Source organism: Acinonyx jubatus, chromosome X (assembly GCF_027475565.1).
Source record: "Acinonyx jubatus isolate Ajub_Pintada_27869175 chromosome X, VMU_Ajub_asm_v1.0, whole genome shotgun sequence".
Lineage (NCBI taxonomy): Eukaryota > Metazoa > Chordata > Mammalia > Carnivora > Felidae > Acinonyx > Acinonyx jubatus.
Window position 1 is genome coordinate 37,411,680 of NC_069389.1, and position 25,315 is coordinate 37,436,994.

Sequence of the window (25,315 nt, forward strand, 5' to 3'; positions counted from 1 at the left end):
GGGGGGGGGGGGCTACTAATTATAAATTCAAGCTTTTTAGTAGGTGTGGGGGTGTTGAAGTCATCAGTGTCTTCTTATAAGCATTTTGGTAGTTTTTGTCTTTCAAGGAATTTTCCATTTAATGGATATTATCAAACTTAGGGGCCTAGACTTGCTCATAGCATTCCTTTTTTTTTTCATAGCATTCCTTTATTATCCTTTCAATATCCACAGGATCAGCTACTGTTCACTGGTCTTCCATTGATGATAATGGTAATTTATGTTTTCTCTTTCTTCATGGTTAGCCTGACTTGAGATTTATTAATTTTAGTGATTTTTCAAAGAAGCAGTTTTGGAGTTTGTTGATTTTCTCATTTGTTTCCACACTAATTTTTATTATTTCTTTCCTTCTGCTGGCATTAGGCTTAAATTGCTCCTCTTTCTCTGGTTTTGTAAGGTGAAATGTTACACTGCTAACTTTAGACCATCTTTTATAATATGTATTTAAGGCTATCAATTCTCCTCAAACACTGTTCATTAGACCTCATACATTTTACTAAGTTCTATTGTCATTTTCGTTTAGTTAAAAATATTTTTAGGGGCGCCTGGGGGGCTCAGTCGGTTGAGCGTCCGTCTTCGGCTCAGGTCACGATCTCGCGGTCCGTGAGTTCGAGCCCCGCGTCAGGCTCTGTGCTGATGGCTCAGAGCCTGGAGCCTGTTTCCGATTCTGTGTCTTCCTCTCTCTCTGCCCCTCCCCCGTTCATGCTCTGTCTCTCTCTGTCTCAAAAATAAAGAAACGTTAAAAAAAAAATTTTTTTTTTTAAATATTTTTAAATGTTTCAAGACTTTTTGACTTGTGTGTTATTTAGGAGCATGCAGTTTAACTTTCAAATGTTTTGGGACTTTCCAGCTATCACTCTCTTATTGATTTCTACTTTAATTTCATTGTGGCCTGAGACATACATAGGATTTTGGCCATATTAAATTTGATTAAGTGCATTTTGTGATTCGGGACATGGTCTACCTAGGTGAATATTCCATGTGAGTTTGAAAAGAAAGTGTTTTCTGCTCTTCCTGGGTGGAGTGTCCTATAAATGCCAAATAGATCAAGTGGATTGATAATGCTATTTAGCATTAGTCTTAACGAATCCACAGCCTTAGAGATTTTCTGCCTCTCCATCCTATCATTTGTTGCAATGGAAGTGTTAATAGTAGCACTTTTAGTGGGGACTTGGGGGGCAAATGTGTTCTACCAGTTTTTTAGTCCTACCAGTTTTTAACTAACGTATTTTGGTACCCTGTTGTAAAGTGCATGCACATTAAGGGTTCTTATATCTTCTTGGAGAATGGACTCCTTTATCATATCACTTCTCGCTTGATCCATGATAATTCTGCTTCTTCTCAATCTAGGGACTAATATAGCTACTCTGGCCGTCTTTTGATTAGTATTAGCATAATAAATTTTTATCCAATCCTTTACTTCTCATATACCCTATTCTTTATATTTAAAGTGGAGGGTTTTTTTTGGAGGGGACTGCCTGGGTTGCTCATTAGGTTAAGCATCCAACACTTGATTTCGGCTCAGGTCACAATCTCGTGGTTTGAGAGATCAAGCCCCACGTAGGGGGTCCGGATTCTCTCCCTCTCGCTCTCTCTGCCCCTCCCCTGCTCACTCAAGTTTTCTCAAAAGAAATAAATCAACGTTTTAAAAAATCGAGTGGCGTATTTGTGGACAATATGTCGTTGGATCTTATTTTTGTATCTTCTCTGACAATCTCTTTCCTTTGATTGGTGTATTTAGATCTTTCTCATTTCAATTATTGATACAGTCAGTTATCATGTTTATAACTGTTTTCTCTTTGTTGCTCTTATTCCTTTTTTTTTTCTCCCTTCTTTTTCTGCCTTCTCTGGCTTCAATTGAGCATTTTAAGTTTTTGTCTCTCGTGTTGTATTTGGGCTTCCCTAAATATGCCTCTTTCCAAACGTCTGTGTTTTGACAGTCTTTCAGCTAAAATCCTGTTATTATGCTGGAGCCCTGTTGGAGTGGTGGTAAACTATGGAGACTGAAGAGAATTTTACACTGCTATACTTAAATCTCCATATTTTATTGGGTCAATATCTCTGGGCTGTGAGTTTCACAAGTGTTCTTTAGCTTTTTTACCCTTCTTAGGTGAGACAGGACAGCCAGAGGGGGCCGAAGGAGCGCTGCCCATCCCCCGGGTGGGATAAGATGTTGGTAGTCTTTTCTCCTGGAGGAGCCCAAGAATGCTCTAGGCTGGGGCTCCTGGGTGGCTCAATCTGTTGAATGTCCAACTCTTGATCTCTGCTCAGGTCACAATCTCACAGCTCATGAGTTCAAGCCCCACATCAAGCTCTGCACTGACAGTGAGGAGCCTGCTCGGGATTCTCTCTTTCTCTGCCTCTCCCCTGCTTGGTCTCTCTATCTCTAAAAATAACTAAATAAACTAAATAATAATAATAAAGAATGCTCTGGACAAATTTCTCAGTAGTTCATTTCCCCTCCTCTTGCCAGAGGCAAGATGGTATCTTTCTTGGCCCTTCATCATGAGGACTTAGTGGGGTTCCTAGAGATAAAACCCAGGAAAGTGTGGGAACCACCTAGGAAATGTTTTCCCCTCTCACGCTAGTATTCTCTGTCTCCAGTGATTCATCAAAATTCCTATTTGTGTTCCTACTACTTTATCGTTCCAGTAGCTTCTACTGCAATTAAAGATTATATTGCCAGTTATGCTCTACAGTCACTTGTCTCCCCATATTTCTTGTCTGTCTTGTCACCTTAGTTCTTGGATAGGTCCAAAACAACTCACTGATTTTTCAGTTTCTTCAATTATTTTTTTTTAAAGATGAGTATGATTACTCAGAAGCTCTTTCTATGTCAGAGCTAACACGCTACATTCCTTTCAATGAAGATCTCACCACCAAGCAGGGTGGAAACCTAGTATATACCTGTCAAATTCCTTAACATCACACACACACACTCGTCCCTCATAGGTTCCATGAACCAAATATTTAAAAAAATTTTTTTTAATGTTTATTCATTTTTTTTCAGAGACGGAGCACAAGTGGGGTGGGCAGAGAGAGGGGGAGACACAGAATCCGAAGCAGGCCCCAGGCTCCGAACTGTCAGCACAGAGCCCAACGCGGGGCTCAAACTCACGAACCGTGAGATCATGACCTGAGCTGAAGTTGGACGTTTAACTGACTGAACCACCCAGGTGCCCCAATAAACCAAACATTTTAAGAAACCATTGATCTGGACTAGAGGAGGAATGAACCCACTCTTATAACAAATATTATCTAGATATGATGTACCGAAGTAGTTTGTGTCATTGATCACAACCAAATAAATTTCGGTTTCTGGAATGGCATTCACAAAATAAACTCATCGAATGGCTTAAGGCTGAGATCCTGATTTTTCTATCTGTGGCCTTGGTCAACTTTATTTAATATTTCTATGCCTCAGTTTATAACAAGTGTAAATTGGGGATGGTAATAATTATGATGTATGGTTTTGTGAATATTGAATTAGATAATATATTTAACAGTACAAAGTACTCAAGAATTTGGTTCCCATTTTTCACTTGTTCAACATTGGAAAGATGAATCCAACAGATATTAATTATAAATTTAATTATAACTATTTCAAAATAATAGTAATTCAGTCAATATTAGTGCCAGAAAGCCTAGGATGTTTTTGAAATCTGAAATTCATTATAAGAGAATACATTAACCAAGATCATGACCAAAACAAAAATAAAGGCTCTCCTATAATGCAGGACATATCAAACTACACCTTCCTTGAAAACTTTTAAGAGACAGACAACCTAATCGGAATATGCGTAAACACTTTAAAAGGAGGTTAAAAAAATCCAAGTGGCCAATAATATGTAAATATTAAAAGAAATGTGCTCAATGTCATTAGTCATCATGGAAGTATAAATATAAAATACCAACAGATAATATCAAGGAACGGCAAGAATGTAGAGCAACCGACATTCTCATACCCTACTAAGGGGTCTATAAGTTCTCAGACTCTGCTTGAGAAAGAGTTCCCATATACCCTTTACTCAGCTTCCTCCAATGCTGCCATCTTAAATAACCATAGTACAATTATGAAAACTAGAAAGTTGACAATGATACACTATTAACACAACTACCAAATTCATTTAAATTTTACCAATTTGGGGAGCCTGGGTGGCTCAGTCAGTTAAGCATCTGACTCTTGATTTGGGGTCAGGTCATGATGTCATGGTTTGTGAGCTCAAGGTTCACGTCGGGCTCCACACTAACACTGCGTAGTTGGCTTCGGATTCTCTCTCTCTCCTCCTCCACTAGCATCCTCTCTCCCTCTCAAATGAATTTTAAATAGATACATAAGTAAATAAATTTTACCAGTTTTTCCACTCAAATCCTATTCCTGTTCCAGGATCCCATATTGGATTCAGTTTCCATGACTTTTTCAATTCCTCCAATCTAAGGGAGCCCCTCAGGTCTTTCTTTCCTTGGCCTTCAGGACCTAGACACTTTTGAAGAACACTAAAGAATAGTGACAACACTACGAAAGAGTACATTTGATAGAATGTCCGTCAATATGGGTTCATGTGATGTTTCCTCATGATTTTCTTGAGGCTCTGTACTTGGGGGCATGAAACACAGAGCTGTTGTGCCTTTCTAGTGCATCTTCTGCAGGAATACGTGTTGTCAACATGTGTTTACTACCGGTGAGGGTCACTTCGATCAGTTACTCGCGCATCTGCGGCATTTTTCCCATAAGATTATTATTACCATTTGCAATTAATAAAGATTTTAGAAAGGATACCTCAGGAGCACATGCCCAAATGTGGTGGTAGTTGTCTCCAAAATCTAAAGAGGTCAGTCTCCGATGTGATTTCAAAGCTGCCCATATTTACCTCTATCATAGACATATACCCCACTGCAGAGCAATCATCTTTTTCTCTATCCCACGTATCTGGGAGCTCCTTTATTTTTTTTTTTTTAATGTTTATTTATTTTTGAGACAGGGAGAGACAGAGCATGAACGGGGGAGGGTCAGAGAGAGAAGGAGACACAGAATCTGAAACAGGCTCCAGGCTCTGAGCTGTCAGCCCAGAGCCCGACGCGGGGCTCGAACTCACGGACCGCGAGATCATGACCTGAGCCGAAGTCAGACGCTTAACCGACTGAGCCACCCAGGAGCCCTTCTGGGAGCTCCTTTAGACCAGGATGTGACTTTCTCTACTTCCACAGCTTAGCATGGTCCTTAGCTTATTGAAGCAATCTCCTAGCTGAATGGCCATGGACAGCTTGTTACTCAACCTTAGCAACCAACTACCACACTGGGGCATGCTGTTCAGACCCATTTGCCAGCTAACCCAGAAGACTGCCACTTTTGAGTTCAAGAAAAGGCTTTGCAGCAGGCCCAGGCTGTTGGTTTGTGGCTTCCCTCTTACAAAGGTTTTATGAACCGGCATACTCAAGGTTATTTGAAAATACCTGTGGCGACTAGGGATTGTACATGAGGCCTGTGAAAATCTCCCTAAGGATAACTGTGAGAGTTACAGTTAATATACTCAATGTGCTTAGAACAGGGACTGGAACAAAGCAACTAAATCAATAAATATTAGCCTTTATTTATTATTGAAGGCACTCTCTAACACCTTGTAGAATGAATGGATGGATGAATCAATGAATAAGAGAAGGAAACAAACCATGAAGGCAAAGAAAAATGGTCTAGCTCTCAGGTGAGGTCTAGTAACTACACCAACGAAGTTCACAGGGCTGCATGCACTTGAAAACATCGGTGTTTAATTATATAAATAGGTTGGTTACATATCAGTGATTCGTAACTGGCAACACGATACGATGCATTGTAAGTAATCTTACACACTTGTGCAGTCATGATTAGATTACTATTTTTACAGATTTCTGAAAAAAGAAAAACTGTATTTAATAATAATGCTTTCTATTTTTAGAAAAGCTTTTTTAGTGTTTATTTGTTTCTGAAAGAGAGAGAGAGACAGAGTGCGACCAGGAGAGGGGAAGAGAGAAAGGGGGAGACACAAAATCCGAAGTGGACTCCAGGCTCCTAGTTGTCAGCACGGTGCCCAACATGGGACTCGAACTCATGAACCATAAAATCATGACCTGAGCCGAAGTCGGACGCTTAACTGACTGATTCACCCAAGAGCCCAAATAATGCTTTCTTTTTATCCAAAGGCTCTGTTTACTCCATGGAATGAACTAGTTTTACCCCACTAGTCCCAGGAACTTGCTAGACAGCAGAAGCTTGATGCAGACAACAGAAGAAGCTTGCTTAATGTGTATTTATTTTCAATAGAGGGACAGAGAGTGAGCAGGGGAGGGGCAGAGAGACAGAGAGGGAGACAGAGAATCCGAAGCAGGCTCCAGGCTCCTACCTGTCAGCACAGAGCCCAACACGGGGCTCGAACCCACAAACCGTGAGATCATGAGCTGAGCCAGTCAGACGCTTAACCAACTGAGCCACCCAGTCACCCACAGAAGAAGCTTGTTAAGAGTGCAAAGACCAGAGATGTCTTTCGGAGCAGTGGTCTCAAAAGTAGGGTGCTCACACTCAAGGGGAATGCAATATGATCCAATGTGGGATCTGGAATTGGACCCTGGAGTAGGAAGTAGGGGGGAGGGAAAAAATATTAGAAATTCTAGTTATATCTATGTATGAATTATAAAGGAAGGAAAGAAGCTGTACCACTTTTTACTATGAGGCACCCGTACCCATTACCTAAGTCTAAAGTCAGGGACTGCACACAGGGACGGTGCCTCCCACGATGGGTTACACAGCACAGTACATTGCATAGGATTGCTGTTTGCACCCACACAGGTATTAAGACAAATGGGTCATATCAGCAAGTTTTAACTAAACGAACCCTCATATAGTGGTTAAAGGAGATAAAAGTACTTTCTGCCAGAAAGAGAGAGAGAGAGAGCATGCATGTGATCATGCATGACTGAACGTAGCACTAAGAATATGATCTCAAGCAAACAAAAAATTGAACAGCAAGGCTAAAATTGCTACTCTAATGTGAACTCTTTATTAGACAAAAGACAAGATAAAAAAAATGATGAGTTAATGTGACCTGCCGAGAAGTTAACATCCAACTAGCAGAATTAACGAGACTCTCTGAAGTATGGATTTGTATCTAGTATTATTAATGATAAACCCCTTCAAAAGGGTCTATTTTATGTCACAGCCCTGATAATAGAGAATTTCAACTCTGACAGTCTTTAAAATCAAAGACATGAATGAGCTAAATCTTGAGCTAGGTTTGGATTCACTGTATTATAAGGTCACCCTGAAATTTCGAAATTATACACATTTGTCACGAATTTCCTTAACTCTAGGAGTGACTGAAAAGACTCACTATGAATATAAACATTCCATTTAGCAAACTCAGGAAAAGTCTAAATAGTAACCACTAAAAAAATGGATGGCAAATTACAGTATTACCATATAATGGAATATTACAGAGACATTTAAAAGCACAGTCCTAACGTCTATGTATGTATGTGGAAATATGCTTAAACATTCGTAAACAGGCACATTTTTCAGTGTATATATATTAAAATTGTAACTAAAAGGTTACTTATGGAATCATGAAAGCAAATAAAACTAGAAAACAGCTTATTGGTAAAATAAGAGACTATAGATGATTTCTATCATCATTATTATTATTATTATTATTATTATTATTATTACTACTACTACTACTTTCTCTCTTAAAATCATTGCCCTGTGGGGTTTTACCCTTGAACCATTTTTCTGGTCACTCTATTCCCATTCTAGGCAAATTCATCAATTTCTGTGGATTCATTCACCGCAAGACTATATACTGATGATTCTGAAATCTGTTACTGTAGACGCCTCCCTATATATATATAACTTGGCATTTGGCATTCGTTTTTTGTTTTTTTTTTACATTTATTTGTTTCTGAGAGACAGAGAGACAGAGCATGAGCGGGGGAGGGGCAGAGAGAGAGGAGACACAGAATCTGAAGCAGACTCCAGGCTCTGAGCGGTCAGCACAGAGCCCGACGCGGGGCTCAAACTCACAGACCATGAGATCATGACCTGAGCCAAAGTTGGACACTTAACCGACAGAGCCACCCACGCGCCCCTATATGTATTTTTTAATGTTTATTTCATTTTTGAGAGAGAGTGAGGCACTCAAGTGGGGAAGGGGCAGAGAGAGGAAGACAGAGAATCTGAAATGGGGTCCGCAAGAACAGCAGGGAGCCTGATGCAGGGCTCGAACCCATGAACCACAAGATCATGACCTGAACCGAAGACGGAGGCCCAACCCACTGAGCCACCCAGGCGCCCCTCCCCATATTTTTCATCTCATTGCCTTATAAGGGGCTCAAGTGATAGGTCTAGACCTGCATTCATTTCTTACTATCCCTACCTCCTCTGTCTCCCTCCATCCCCCGTATTACCTGTTTCTCAGAAAAACACTATCACCCCTGTTCCCAGCCATCCTAGATTTCCCTTAAGTTCTCAAATCTAATCAGTCACAAACACCATCCTCCTGTCTACACACTCACCACCATTACCTGTATTACTGCAGTAATAGAAATATGCATAACTCTCTGTTAGCACAAAGGACCTCATAACTAGTATCTCTACCTTCATACCTTTTCCACTCTAAGCCATTTGGCAAACTTTAGCCAGAGCGATCTCCATGAAATGTAAATCCTGTGGCGCCTGGATTAGCGTTAAGCGTTAGCGTCAGCCGGTTAAGCGTCCGACTTCAGCTCAGGTCATGATCTCACGGTTCATGGGGTCGAACCCCTGTTGGGCTCTGTGCTGACAGCTCAGAGCCTGGAGCCTGCTTCAGAGTCTGTGTCTCAGTCTGTCTCTGCTCCTCCCCTGTTCGCACTCTGTCTCTCAAAAATAAATAAGCCTTAAAAAAATTCTCAAGAAAAAGGTAAATATGTATCATACTGAAGCATATAGCCTACAGGATAGAATTTAAACAGCTCAGCCCAAGTTCTATGATTCAACCCCTATTCCATTATCAGCCTCCAAGTCCTCTCCACCATTCCCAGTTGGACTGCAGGCTCAGCCACTCTGCAAGAAGAAAAAGACCCCCGTAATTCGCTGTGACCTGGCAGCACACTTTCCTCTTTCCAGATGCCCTTCCCTACAACCCTTTACCAGAGACACTCCTACTCATCCTACAGGGCTCCCTCGTCTCATTCCTCATTTCCCAGTTTGGGTTGGCTCCCTCTGTTCCTTGGTCCCAGAGTGTTCCGGGCTTTTATCCTCACGTTTAATACACTGCGCATGCCCATTTACTTGTCTGGATTTCCCCACTCGAGGAAAAGTTCCTGGACAGGAAGAAGTGTTTGTTCTCCCTCATTCTCAGTGCCTCCCAGAATCCAGCACAGAGTCTGGCACATAAATAGAGACACACGAGGGAGTGGCGGTTAAGGTGGCAAGGAGCCTCTCCTTACTCTGAGGTTTTCTGAGGAATGGATAGGTTTTCCCTGGACTCTTCCCTATGATGCCAACGAGCGGGGCTACCATATGCTAACTTGAGAAGTAATTTTTCAGTCCCTACATATCTCCCATAACCCCTTCTTGTCCTAGGCGCCAAGTCCTGAATGTTCTATGCAACCTCCAAGTCCATTGTGACCTGTTCTAGACTATCACATTGGAAAACATCACCTAGGATATACTGATAAAGTATTGATTTCCAAGAGAATTTCTTCTCATTGTTACCTCAAAGGAATAAATCCTGAATAGCACTATTTCAAAATGTTTGACAAGATGTATATTAGGGACAGGATGGGGGGAGGAGTGGTTTAAAAACAGTGCTCTAAATTCTTTATCAAATCTCCCACGGACTTGTGAGGTCCTTGCTTTGAATCTGGGTATACTTGTGAATGCTTCAACCATTAAAACATCACTGAAGTAATACAGTGTGGCTTCTAAGCCTGGGTCATAAAGAGCCATAAAGTTCTACCAGGCTCCCTTTAAACGCATAATTTCTGATCATCCCTCTTAGTACGCTGCTTTTTGGAGCTCGCCACTATGCTTTTAAGCTGAGCCATAGGGCGCCTGGGTGGTTCAGTCGGTTAAGCATCCGACTTTGGCTTAAGTCATGATCTCACGGTTCATGGGTTCAAGCCCCGCATCAGGCTCTGTGATGGTAGCTCAGAGTCTGGAGCCTGCTTCCGATTCCATCTCTCCCTCTCTCTCTGCCCCTCACCCGCTTGCAGTCTCCCTCTCTCACTCTCTCTTTCTCAAAAATAAAAAATCATTAACAAAAATTAAAAAAGAAAAAGAAGCTCAGCCACATGGAGAGGTCATGTGTCCTCCTCTGCTTGAGAGCTGCAGATAACCAAGGTCTTTGAGGAATTCTAGGCATGTGAGCAAAAAACCTTCCGGATGATTCCAGCCTCAGCCACTGAATTCACAGCTAGTCATGTAAATCTTCCCAACAGAGGCCCCAGACATGATGTAGCAGAGACAAACCATCCCCATATGCCCAGCATGAAACCCTGACACACAGAATCCCTAGGCATGACACATTTTTTTAACATCACTTCATTGGGGGTGCTTGTTGACATAGAAATAAATGCAACAATGGACATGGAAATTTAGGAAGCAGGAGGCATATTTCTGTGCCCTCATATCACACTAAAAACATCAAATCTGACCCCATAAAACAGACTGCATAGAGTACCCCCCCCCCCCACACACACACACAAATTTATTTCAAAGGCTGTAGTGGTACATTCTAGGTGACACTGAGAAATGGGCTCTCTAGCAAAGCCACGAGGAGGGAGGGAAAGACTAATGTGTAAGTTTGGCCAATTTTCAAGGTGTGAATACTCTACCCTAATCTATTCCACACCACCAATATTTGCAAAACTCCAGAAAATTTACAACTCAGCTCTCATAAACCCAAAGAGAACAATCCGACACTGGGTCCATGACACCTGGTGACTTGGTTGCCTCAGCTCATGCTCAACAATGCCATGAGATGTGACAAGAATCATGCTGGATCTTTGGAAGGCCTGGTAATCCATGGCTCTCTACAAGGAATAACAATACAATGGGTTGGGTTCAGGTTCATTTGCCTGTGAGCCAGGTCATCGTCGTAATTTAGCAAACTCTCTTCCTTGGAATTCTGGAAATCCCTCCATAAAATCTTTATTAAAAAGCACTCTATTGGCAAGGGCCCCTCATCGTGGCTATACATCAGGCTCTAGCTGTTTGACGTACACAAATGATACATCATGAAGGTTTGAGCAGTTTGCAAAACCTCCAGAAAGATCAGGGAGTTGGTTTGGATGCTACAAATGAGAAATAATAACTAGGAGACAAACCCAATCACATCACATGATTCCCCCAGCAGAAACTTCGCTAGCCTCCTTGGGGCATCTGGGTGGCTCAGTCAGTTAAGCGTCCGACTTCGGCTCGGGTCACGGTCTCACGAGGGTTGGAGCCCCGCATCAGGCTCTGTGCTGACAGCTCAGAACCTGGAGCCTGCTTCGGATTCTGTGTCTCCCTCTTTCTGCCTCTCCCCTGCTTGCACTCTCTCTCTCTCTCTCTCTCTCAAAAATAAATAAACATTAAAAAAACAGTTTTTTTTTTAATAAAGAAAATTCATGAGACTCCTTGCCTGCCACAGCATCATAAGGCACCGGACCTGCACAAAGAACCAAATGCCTTCGTGTCAGCTAAAACTGAGTTCAGATCTTGACAATTATACTGACTAGCCTTCCACACCTAAATAACTGATAAAAACCTATCAAGTCTCCCTTCTATCCATCAAATGGGTGCAATCCCCTATCAGACTGATTCGCTTCTGTACTTCCTAAATGTTACTCCTATTCCCTTGTCTGTGGATTTCATTCCCACCACCTTTGTGGCCAATTGTGGCAGCCAGGGACGTTCACTGTTCTTACTTCGCTTCAAAGATCTTGCGGGCACCCAACTCTTGGTTTAGACTCAGGTCATGATCTCAAGGTTCGTGGGATCGAACCCCGTGCCGGGCTCTGGACTGAGCACGGAGCCTGCTTGGGATCCGCTCTCTCGCTCTCTCTCGCTCTTTCTCTGCTGCCCCTCCCCAACTCACGCTCTCTCCCTCTCTCTCTCTCAGAATAAGTAAATAAACTTAAAAAAGAAAAAGAGAGAGATCTTGCCCCTCAGCCACAAGGAGCACAGTTAGCTGGTGTCTCTGCCAACATGCATGCGAGGTTTGGGGCTGAGGCAGCTCCCAACCAATCACAGGGCACGGCAAGCTAGACCCTATCTGGGGCGGGGGGGGGGTCTGTCAGGTCAGTAGCAGGTTTGAGGCTTCCCACTGCTTGATCGTGCTCCTTCCCCCCTCACTTTCCACAGGAGGGAACCCCTACACACCTACTTCCATGTCACTGTCTGCTTCCCCGAAGACCCCACTGATACACTGATCGATTAGCGTGGCTCTGCTGCTCGGAGGTGAGAAGCCACACGTTTCCAGCCTCTGACTCTTTCAGCCAATCCTGTAGTCCAGGGAAAGGCCACAGCACAACCCGCAGAACCCGGCTTCCAGAACAGCTGCTACAGGGGCTTGATTAAAACGACCTACAGGTAGGAGGCCATTTATACCCGCCCCCTCCCAGAGCAAAGGTGAACCAGTGAGAGGCAGCAGATGGAATAAGTCAGGCAAAATCCCTCCGATGGAATGTTCCAAAACAGGAGCTGTCCACCCAGCCTGTTCCAAGATGCCGCGTGCCCGTGCCTACGTGGACCTCGTGGGCGATCTAGCTGTGGCTCTTCAAGGCTCGTGGTGAGACAGTGGCCAGTATAGTAATAAATCTCAAGGCTTTGCTTCCTAGCCTTTCCTACCAATTTCCCTTTTCCCTCACTCTCCCTGCTCTGAGAATGCCTCTCCTAGAGAAAGCAAGTGAACACTAAATCCTGGCCCAAGGCTCTGTTTCCTAGGGACACCCAGATAATAAAAACACGACTTGCCTTACAGAGTTGTGAAGAAGGTTAAACTAGATGAAGCATGCAAGAGTCACTCAGTAACTCCTAGCTTAATCCTCATTTGGCTATCTCTCAACCGCAGGATAGGAGCTTTGAGCGGGAGAGCGGGAGTTTCAGAGTCCACAGAGAATGCCCGAGTCCTGATTCCAGCTTCCCTCGTCCCTGTCTGCCCTGAAATCCTGTGGAACGCGTCACTGCATGGCAAACTAAAGTCCAGCTCCGTGTGAAAACAAGCCTTCTCCATGCAGGGAGCCTGTGACAGGGCACACACAGTCACCCGGAATTATTGGAGGGCAGGAGAGTTTTCCTTCTGAGCCAGGGAACAGGCTTCTCAATTGATGGCCTTGTGCAGTTGGAGGAGAATCCTTTTAGATGTGGAAATGCTCCGTGAATCCCCATGCTGAGTCTGTAAACCACACACAGCTGGTGAGGTAGCACATATACTTTTAGGAGAAATGATCTAAAATTAACATTTCCGCTAGTTCAAGCACTAGGAAGCCAAAGATTACTGTGCTTTCTAGAACAGACGGCTTGTACACTCAGGCATATGCTGTTTACATCTGTTCCTAATTGGCATTTGTGGCTCAGGTGCAGGAGGGCAGACAGTTAAGGAAAGAGCAGAGAAGTGTGTGCCAGCCCCTGGGTGCTGCAGACCTGCCCTGCCCCCCACCCCCTGGAGGAAAGGGTGATCCTGTCTCAGGACCAAGGAGCCCTCCATCAGAGGGGACTTCAGAAAGGGTAGGCGAAAACCCCGAGGGACCCGACCATTACATCATCTGTGCTTTTGCAGAGCAATTATCGCAGCAAGATAAGTAGAGGGCCACGTTTTTAATTAGTCTTTTCCCCTCCAGCAATCTAGATAGAAGGCAACTATCAAAAAAAAAAAAAAACAGAAAGAAAGAAAAGAATCAAGTAGTCCCCAATGCCAGTCTCACCCGAAGGACAGAAGCTCAGTGTTTTTCAGAACGAAACCCATGCACCCCCCTGCCTCGCTATCCCTGGAGTTGCCCACATGATTCCTTTCAATCAAGCACCTTGGGTGATCCCGATGAACACTACATTTTGAAACCTCAGATTTAACCGAACGGAGTTATCATCCAGTTGAACTTTCTACACGTAGTTGCCAGGAGACTAACACTGAATAGGGTTGCTTCGGGATAGACCATGTTCCCTCCTCCTTTCCTAGGGAGGTAAAATGGAGCAGACGTCCCTGCCATGACTACCTCCAGAAGGACGTGGAAGTGGCCTTTTTCCAAATTTCAGACAGGCTGGGCTCCGGGTTCCACGCATCCAGGGCTGCAGAAGTGTAAGGGGGTATCTGGGAGCTTCACATTCACAAGTGGAGAAGCCATGTGGTTCCATCCCGGTATTTCCTTTTCTGGATGGTTCACAAATCTCTTTCTGAGAGCCATGGGGCTAACAAAGACATCCCCTTGACTTGGAGCTTTCCCATTCTGCTTTGCCTCTCCAAAGTCAAAGCCCTGAGATTGGGGAGGGTTTTCAACTGCGGTTTCTTCTCTCTAGATTTCACACCCCTGACCCCTTAGCACTCTGTCCAAAATCTGACTCTTCCTTCAATGCTACAGCATTTATCATACACAGCAGTATTATCGGCTGCACCACAACAACCCTCTTTGTGAGCTGGGTTCATACATGATTAATAGTGGGATGACACCAGGACAACATGGAATGCAGAAGTAGATTTGCCGGGAAGCTAATGAAGCTAAGATTTAGGGACCCTCAATTACATGAGCCCCTTCCCAGACCCTAGGAAGAACCCTAACATTCTGCTCCCATGGGAATATTTGCAGAACTGGCAAGGAGATATTATAACATGCCCATGAGTCCATGAGGCATTAAAATGAATGCAGGCATCCTGGTACCCAGCCAAGGGAAAAGCGAGTTGGAGATATATGTAGATTATGGAGAGTGGGCAACGTGGGTGCAGTGGGCAATGTGACCAAGTTAATGCTGATAGTCCTAGTATAACATGCAATACAGCATAGGAGTGGCTTGCAGGCATAGTCCTACTGCCCACTGTATCAACTTATGCTAGGTAATAAAATAAAGGGATAGTAAAATAAAGGTCCATATAGTTCTATATCATCACATGTGTAGATTCATACAACGATGACCACAATCAGGGTACAGAACCATTCCAATATCTCAAAGACCTGCCTAGTGCGACCTCTCTATTTTTTTTTAATGTTTATTTATTTTTGAAAGAGAGAGACACAGACAGTGTGAATGGGGGAGGGGCAGAGAGAGAGGGAGACACAGAATCTGAAACAGGCTCCAGGCTCTGAGCTGTCAGGACAGAGCCCAACGCGGGACTCGAACTCAGAAACCGTGAGATCATGACCTCAGCCAAAGCTGGACACTCAACCTACTGAGCCACACAGGCACCCGTAGTGCCACCTCTTTAGATTCACTCCCAGCCCCCCCTAACCCCCTTCCCCCAACACTCCCAACCTTGCCAGCTACTACTTTTTTCTCCATCCCTACAATTTTGTCATTTGGAGAATTTTATTTAGCCACAATTACATTAAGTTGACACGTTTCCTTAGGCTTCTCTGGACTGTGACACTTCCTCAGACTCCGGTTTTATGTTGTTTGTCATGTTGTTTTTTTATTTCAAGTTTTTATTTAAATCCTAGTTAACATATATGGTAAAACTGACTGGAAATGAGCTATTCTTCACTTACATAGAACACCCAGCGCTCATCACCAGTGCCCTCCTTAATGGCCATCACTTGTCTAGCCCATCTCTCACCTCCTCCGGTCAACCCTCAGTTTTGTTCTCTATAGCTAAGAGTCTCTTATGGTTTGGTTCCCTTTCTCATTTTTTTTATCCCTTCCCCTATGTTCATGTACTTTTTTTCTCAAATTCCACAGATGAGCAAAATCATATGATATTTGTCAGACTCTGTTTTTGATGACCTCGACAGTTTTGGGGAGTACTGGTCAAATAGAATGTCTCTCAACTGAGATCTGTCTGATGTTTTTCTAATGAATAGACAGGGGTTATGATCGCTAATCAGCCTTTTGGCTAGGATCGAGGGTAGACAGGGGTTATGAGTTTTGGAGAGAAAGACCACAGAAATAAAGTGACATTCTCATCACATCGCATCAAGATTCAATACTATCGACATGACTTATCACTCACGATATTAACCCTCATCTCCTGGCTGAGGTAGAATTTGTCAGGTTTCTTGACTATAAAGTTACCTCCTTTTCCCTTTTTTCCTACTGTAATCTTTAGAAGAAAGTGACTACACGCAGTCCATGCAGAAGGAGTGGGGAGTTACAGCCACATCGCAGAGGGAAGGGTACCTACATACATTAATGAAATTTTCTGCATACGTTTATCAATTCTGCCCCATTTACTTATTTATACAGTCATGTATTTGTAGCATTATGGACTCAGGGATAGTTCTTTTATACTCTCAGCTCAATTCTATTTCACTTAATTGGTGGCTCAAAGTGTTCTGGCTTTGTCCACGGAGGAGAGTACTTTCACTTTCTTCTGTGTCCCTTTTTGACAGTAAAACCATGAGTGTGTGGGTGTGGGGGGGGTGTCTGTTTTTGAGCACTTTTTTTCTCTCCGTCACTACAACATGCTGTAGGCTCATCTTGTATATTTCCTACTCACGTTCTAGAATAATTTCTCTGAAGAGTCTTAATTCCTTTTATTGAGAACGGTCTTAAAACCCAAGATCTTTGCTCCAAGTGTATGTGTTGATGTTAGGGTGTTTTATGTCTACAATCCTCGGACAGAATAAGAAAGTACATGTGGCTATAATTAATTTAATATTTCTATATGTAGCCACCTGTGTCTATACTAAGGTAAACACCAGTTCAAACCGATGTCTCCATAGATCATTCTAGCCTCCCTCCCCTTGATTATGTGTAACTTCCCATTCCAACAGACATCTGGCTCCTAACAGTGGTGATCCATTTACATAATTGTTCAATTCTAGCCTACAAGTATCATGATTTCAGAATGATTTCTGAAATAAGAAACAATGTCATCAAGTGCCTTGTGTCTTAAAGATTCCACTCACTTCCAGAGTCACTGACATTTTTCCTATTAAACACCTTGTTATTTAATTTCATATAAAATATGACATTCTTGAGGCACCTGGGTGGCTCAATCAAATGTTCGACTTTGGCTCAGGTCACTATCTTGCAGTCCATGAGTTCGAGCCCCACACAGGGCTCCTCACTGACAGTGCAGAGCCTGCTTGGGATTCTCTCTCTCCCCCTCTCTTTTTGCCCCTGCCTTGCTCTCACACCCTTTCTCTCAAAATAAATAAGATGAAATGAAAAGAGATGAGATAAAATAATATAAGACAATAAGATAAAATAAAGTAAAATTTGATATTCTTGAAGGGAAGCCCTCCAAATTATATGAACTTCAGAACCCACAAAACATGTAGCTGTCCCTCATGGAAAAAAGCATACACAGACCACGACTTCTGCATGTAATGCTTTGAGCAACTGGAAATGAGTTTTTTCCACACTGAACAGGGAAGATGTAGCAATACATGAAGACCTTAAGAAAAAAACCTAAAAATCCTACAGAAGGCAATTCCTTTAGTGCAAGTGGCTCAGTGACTTCAGGAATTGCTCTAATGCAGTAGTTCTGAAGGCAGGTACAGAAGCTGCAAAGGCATTCATTTCCCTTCAGGTTGATAGAAAGTGATGAAGAAGTCTACATGCTGGATGAAATGTTTAATTTTGATGCAATATAATGTTGGATGAAACAGTTCTCTAGGGCCAATGTTGGAGGAGGAAATAGAAACTGCAATGTTCCAGGGAGCAAAAGGCTGACAAGACTGTAACGCCGGGTACACGTATCCGTGCAGATTTCTCTGTGCCAGTGTGTTATTAGTCTCGCACACTTATTTTTGATAGTTCTCTGGCTAATATTTGCCATAAGTTTTGGGTGGTATGCCTCGAGTCTATTTTGTCTCATAAACTGTTACTTTCAAAATGCGGTTTAAACATATGGTGTGATAGGGGCGCCTGGGTGGCTCTGTCCGTTAACCCTCGGACTTCAACTCAGGTCTTGATCTCAGGGTTCATGAGTTCAGGCCCCGCATCAGGATCTCTACTGTCAACCAGGAGCCCACTTCGGATTCTCGGTCCCCCTCCCTCTCTGCCCCTCCCCAACTCGCCCCTGCGCACACGCACGCTTGCTCTCTCTCAAAATGAAACATACGGCATTATATAAGAAACTTAAGGTATTAGGGTTTAGTGCTTACTTCCCTGATGCTAAATCACTTAATTCTGAACTTCTCCTTCCTGGACAACTATTTTACCTCAGTCATTTTTGTAAACTGGGCATGGAGCAAAGGGACTGCTGAATGGTTAAATATACATTATAATGTAGTTTAACACACCTCTGCCTGATTTCCTTTGGGTCTCACTGAGTTCTGTGCCCGTGGGCATGTACCTTTTTCTTTTTTTTTCCCCTCAACCACTCACCTTCACATTCTGGAGAGGTAAGGTGGCCTTCTGCCTTGACTTCCTTGAGATCTACCATCAGTAATTCAAAACCAAACATTTCATACATACCTGTCAATTAATAATTGATTTGGCTCAATATTTTCATGGCGGGCCCTGCTTCTATATTCTGTTTGCTGTCAGGTTCAGTGATGGCTGTGGGAATGCCTAATTTGTGGTGTCGGCCTGCTTGAAATTGTTTTATTCTGAGATAAAATTCCTTTCAGCCTGAACAACCAGCTGTAATAATAACAGCTTGGATTTGTAGAGCGGGTAAGTTTCCAAAGCACTGTCTCTAATACTTCCCATGACACTGAGGGTCAGACAGGTCAACCACCATCCCTGTCTTTATACAAGGTCCACAGTAGTTAAGAGACTTAGAAAACCATGAGTTCTTTCCCCACATCTGCCCTTATTTCTAACTTTCTGACTCTCTTAGTTTTTACTACAGTGACTGCATACTGCACATAACGTGACCATGGCATGAATTTATATCTCATTTTAAAAAAAAACTCATTCTGGGGCGCCTGGGTGGCTCAGTTGGGTGAGCATCCCACTTCGGCTCAGGTCATGATCTCACAGTTCATGGGTTCAAGGCCCACGTCGACCTCTGTGCTGACCGCTTGCTTGGAGCCTGGAGCCTGCTTTGAATTCTGTGTCTCCCTCTCTCTCTGCCCTTCCCCCGTTCACGCTCGGTCTCACTCTGTCTCTCAAAAATAAATAAATAATTTTAAAATTTTAAACTATAAAAAATAAATTTAAAAAATTGTGAAAACTCATTCTTAGGGCTCCTGGGTGGCTCAGTCGGTGAGGCATCCGACTTTGGCTCAGGACATGATCTCATGGTTCTTGAGTTTGAGCCCCTTGGCGGGCTATGTGCTGGTAGCACAGAGCCTGCTTCGGATCCTCTGTCTCCCTCTCTTTTCTCTGCCCCCCCCACTTGTGCTCTCTCATTTTCTGTCTCTCTCTCACTCCCCCCACCCCAAGATAAACTTAAAAAAAAAAAAACAACTCATTCTCAAAGAGAAAGAACAATGCTTTTTAAGTAAAAAGTAAAATTAATTTTCAAGTAAAAGAATGGGGTTTATTTAGAAGTTACTTGACAATTTTTAGACCTGCTCTATGAAGCATCTTGATTTCAGAAATTGTTTAAAGTGAGGGTCAAACTTTCTAGAAAGCAAACCTGTGGCTTATTGATCAAAGCTCACACTCTGCCAGAGACGGCATCTAACCCAGAGTTAGAAATGTCCTCAAGGCAGCCTTGCAAACTCGGACTGAAAACCGAGGATAGCTCATACAGAGCGTGTAACCCTCGACTGAGTAGAATGTTACTCTGGAGGCTGTAGAGACCAGAGCTATTCAGCCTCCTAGCATTCATCTCTATAGAACGAGAATAAACAATTCTGAGTAGGTTTCACTATACCTATGAACTACCAGAATGATGGGCAGAACACTGCCAGCAGATTCTTGCTGAAGACAGGGAAATCGCTAAAATATAAAAGTACCAATAAGCTGGGATAGATTCGTGCTGAGGCTTCACCTTAAACCACATCTCCTTCGGTGCCGGCCTTGGTGGGACTGCCCAAGAAAACCTTCAATTTCAGTTATGTGAGGCACCGGTTACTGACACTCGGTCCGTCAGATACTGTTGATTATAAGATATATTAAACGTACAATGGTATGTCCGGAAAAAATAAGAAACACTCCCTTACATGTAACATACTAGCTGTTGTTGGCTGTTGTTGTTTTTAAGTTTATTTATTTATTTTGAGAGAGAGAGACAGAGAGAGAGAGAGAGATAGCAGACAAGGAGCAGAGAAAGAGGGAGAGAGAATCCAAAGCAAGGTCCGCTCTCTGTTGTCAGTGCAGAGCCTGACATGGGGCGTGGAACCCACAAACTGTGAGATCATAACCTGAGCTGAAATCAAGAGTCAGACACTCCACCAAATAAGCATCTAACTCTTGATTTTGGTTGAGGTCATGATCTCAGGATCCTGAGATGGAGCCCTCCATCGGGCTCCAAGCTGAACATGGATCCTGCCTAAGATTCTCTCTTTCTCCCGTCGGCCGCCTCCCCTGCTTGCTCACTCTCTCTCATATAAAATAAATGAAATAAAGGGGTACCTGGGTGGTTCAGTCGGTTAAGCGTCTGACATCGGCTCAGGTCATGATCTCGCGGTCCATGAGTTCAAGCCCTGCATCGGGATCTGTGCTGACAGCTCAGAGCCTGGAGCCTATTTCAGATTTTGTGTCTCCCTCTCTCTCTCTCTCTCCCTGCCCATCCCCCACTCACAATCTGTCTCTCTGTCTCTGAGAAATGAATAAACATTAAAAAACTTTTTAAAAAAACACAAACTGATTCACAAACTTGAAAGGGTAAAAAATGCCTACTGAGAATTGAAAATAAAAAAAAAAAAACTCGGTAGTTGTTGAAAGAACTGCTGAATTAATATTACTTTTGAGGGCTAAAACCTCAAAGAGCTCAGATTCTGGTCTCCTTTCTATTTGTTGATCAACAAGAATCTTTCTTTGAGCCATAGTTTCCCTCTACAGCCATCCTCGTTTTGACTGAAAGGGTGAAAGGAATTGGTAAAGTTTTAGAACTCAGGAAGCAAGGGAGCCAGGGGGCTCTGAGGATCTCAGCAGCAAAAATTTAATCCCAGCTCCAGCTACACAATAAATCAGCTTTAAACACCCCCGACCCTGTGCCACCGATCTCAAGTTGCAAATCCCAGGACAGCCCTATTCACCCAGAGGGGCTCATGAGTGAACCCCTAGGGTGGGAGCATTTGGACCGGCACAACATAAAATCTGACCAGCCCCATGACACATGCTGGGGGATAGTTCCAAGGGAAAAGTAAGGTGGTGCTATTACCAAAAGAAGATGGGGGAGTGGGGACCTGGGACGCTCAATGGGTTAAGTGTCCTACTTTGGCTCAGGTCATGACCTCACAGCTGGTGAGCTAGAGCCAGGAGTGGAGATCTGTGCTGACACCTGAGAGTCTGGAGCCTGCTTCGGATTCTGTGTCTCCCTCTCTCTCTGCCCCAACCCTGGCTCAAGATCTGTCTCTCTCTCTCTCTCTCTCTCTCTCTCTCTCTCAAAAATAAATAAACATAAAAAAAAGAAAAAGAAAAAGAAAGAAAGAAAGAGAAAGAAGAAAGAAAGAAAGAAAGAAAGAGAAAGAAGAAAGAAAGAAAGAAAGAAAGAAAGAAAGAAAGAAAGAAAGAAAAAGAAAGAAAGAAAACAGAAATTGGGCCATTGTGCAAATTAGAAAAAGATGCCCTTCTAGGTGGATACAGTAGGAAAAAAAACCTGTTCTCCATCCTAGAGGCAGACAATTCAGCCCCAACTAAGGCCTTTAGGCGGCCACCATGGTACAACACACAGATCGCACAGATGTAGACAATGGCCATTAGAAAAAAGGAAGTCAGATGCCTCCTACTTCTGGATGCTCTGTCAGCATAACTTTGGTCATGTCACATGGTGCATCCTAAGTACTGGTTGTCTCCGACTACTCAATTTCCTAGTCATTTGCACTAAACACTTTTCTATGTATCTTGTTCTCCTTTGGTCAAACATACTTTCCCCTTTAATCTTTGAAAACCTCTGGGGATCCAAATCACCATGTCAGTCATAACTCCTGGACCATAGATCAGATTAAGGGTTTCTGATCCACAGACCCTTTTTTTTATTTTCAAATCAATGCTTTTTGTGACTTTCTCCTGGAGCAAAGATCAGCAAAATGTACACTCTTGGATGACAAATCAGGGCTTCTCAATGCAGTTTTACCCTGGAGCCTACTGCTCAGTGACAGTGTCCCATGTGACCATTTGACCATGCAGCATGGGCATCAGTGACCAAAGTTGAACAACCAGGGTTAGGGGGAGTGACAGAAAGAGGACCTGTAAAGTCATTCTTCACTATTAATATAGTGGCCTTTGCCTTGGTTCGTATTTGGACGGACACAGGTGCAAAACATGGGTGGACATTTTAATGCGCCTAAATCTTCATTTCCCATATCCATGTAATGCAGACAATAAATACTTCCCATCCAGAGAAGACTGTGATATCACTCAAAGAGCTCATGTAGGTGTGCCTGAGGGCTCTCTAATGAAAGTCACAGGCTTCCCCCGCTGGCTCTTGCCTATGTGTTGGAAATTAGATTCCCTTTCTAGAAGCATCTGTTTTTTAAGTTTATTTCTTTCTTTTGTGGGGGAGACGCAGAGTGAGAGGGAGGAAGAGCTTAATCCCACAAACTGTGGCATCATGACCTGAGCTTAAGGCAAGAGTCAGAAGCTCAACTGACTGAGCCACCCAGGAGCCCCAGCATGTTCATGAAATGGTTTGACAATAAAAGGAAATAATATGCACATTACATACATAGATATGTAAATTCAATACAGACTAGATGTACTAGAAGCGTAAGTTTAACTAGTTATCTAATTTATTCTACAAATATTTGTGAAGCACTTGTTACATACCAATATAGTGCTAGGGAAACCAAAATGAAGAAAATTTGTCTCCCACAATTAAGAAATTTCAATTCTAGCAAAAGAAACTCATGTGTGAACAAAGACACAAAAATGCAGTGCTCTATGGGTCCAGAGGACAGGCTCATTACCTGTAAGAAATGTCCAGTAGGATTTTTCAGAAGATTTGAACTTTGAAATGGCCTTCGATTATTTCTTTTTTTGTAATTTTTTCTTTCAATCTTTATTTATTAATTTTTGAGAGACAGAGCGTGAGCAGGGAGGGGCAGAGAGAGAGAGGGAGACACAGAATCTGAAGCAGGCTCCAGACTCTGAGCCATCAGCACAGATCACGACGCGGGGCTTGAACCCATGAACTGTGAGATCATGACCTGAGCCGAAGTCGGACGCTTAACCGACTGAGCCACCCAGGCGCCAGGAAATGGCCTTCAATCTTGTTGTCACCATGCAAAGACGCGGTGGGGGGGGTGGTGGATTCAAGGCTGAGACAGCACAATGTGTCACATTACTTCGGCATGAAGAGAACAAGAGTAATGACGAAATGAAGGGAAGTGTGGTAGCACTGTGGGAGATAAGATTGATGGGTAACCTAGATTGAGTTTCCTGGAAGCAAATCCCACGAGGAGGATTTGTGCTCAAGAAATTTATGGGGTGCCTGGGCGGCTCAGTTGGTTAAGCCTCTGACTTGGTTTCGAGTCAGGTCACAATCTCACGGTTTTCAGGAGTTTGGCACCCGCATGGAGCTCCTAGCCAAGAATGCAGAGCTTGCTTGGGATTCTCTATTTCCCTCTCTCCCTGCCCCTCCCCGGCTCATGCTGCTTTAGTCTCTCTAAAAAAGATAAATAAATAAAGTAAAAAAATTATATATTTATTCATTACATGCTTCCAGGAGGAAGCAGTAAGGCAGAAGTAGTGGGATCAAGGCAGAGACAGCCGGCAAGGCAAGCAAAGGCTTGATTTCAGGCAAGGGTCCATGGAGGATAGCTTCCACCTGGTGCTTCAGGGCAGTTCTAGAAGATGAGTCATCCCTCCAAATCGTCTCACGCAAAGGCAAAGAAACAGACCTTCATCCTTCGGCACACAACAGTCCAATTGACTGAGGAGGACATGGGGACATATAAAATCTCAGATACATCTAGCTCTCTGTTTCTGCAGCACAAGAAGGTCTGCTAGGCTGACAGCACAGCCCGCTGAAGCAAAGTTAGGGGTGCAAGGTTTTTTTTTTTTATGTTTTCATTTTAGAGAAAGAGAGAGCAAGGGAGAGGAGCAGAGGGAGACAGAGAGAGAGAGAGAGAGAGAGAGAGAGAGAGAGAGAGAGAATCTCAAGCAGGCCCCCAGCTCAGCGCAGAGCCTGACGAGGGGCTCTATCCCTCCACGCTGGGAACATGACCTAAGCCAAAATCAACAGAAAATGCATCATCAACTAAGCCACCCAAGCGCCCCAAGGATGCAAGCTTTTAGACACAGAACACACACCAAAGGCAGAAGAGTGCCAAGAAGTAGTAAAAGGTCCCACTGACTGTCAGTATAAACCACTCCCCTTCAAAATGCTTCTCCTCACATGCCTGCCACACTAATTTTTTACAGTGACAAGTACCTCCTCAGGCTCTTTAAGTTGACATCTGAACTTTTACTGAATTAAGATGACATCTAAAAGAGGAAAGCATTGGGGTGCCTGGGTGGTTCAGTTGGTTAAGTGTCCAACTTCGGCACAGGTCACGATCTCACGGTTCATGAGTTTGAGCCCCGTGTTGGGCTCTGTGCTGACAGCTCAGAGCCTGGCCCTGCTTTGGATTCTGTGTCTCAGTCTCTGTCTGCCCCTCTCCTGCTCATGGTCTGTCTGTCTGTCTGTCTCTCTCTCTCTCTCTTAAAAATTAAAATAAACATTAACAAAAACTTTGAAAAGAGACAAGCAATTAATCTAATACCTAAGCTACACAAATACATTACAGAAAAGGGAAACCATAGACCAGTATCTCTCATGAATGATGAATGTAAAACTATTCTTCAAAATAATACCAAATTATTTTGGTGCATGGTTGGCTCAGTCGGTGAAGCATGCAACTCTTGATCTCAAGGTCATGAGTTCAAGTCCCACATTGGGTGTAGAGAATACTTAAAAAAATAAAAATCTTAAAAAATTAATAATACTACCAAGTCAAACCCAGCAATATATAAAATGGATAATATAGCACAACCAACTGTGGTTCATATAGGAATACAAAGCTGGTTCAATGTTTGAAACTCAATCATTGCATTCACCACATTAACTGGCTAAATAAGAAAAGATATCTGATT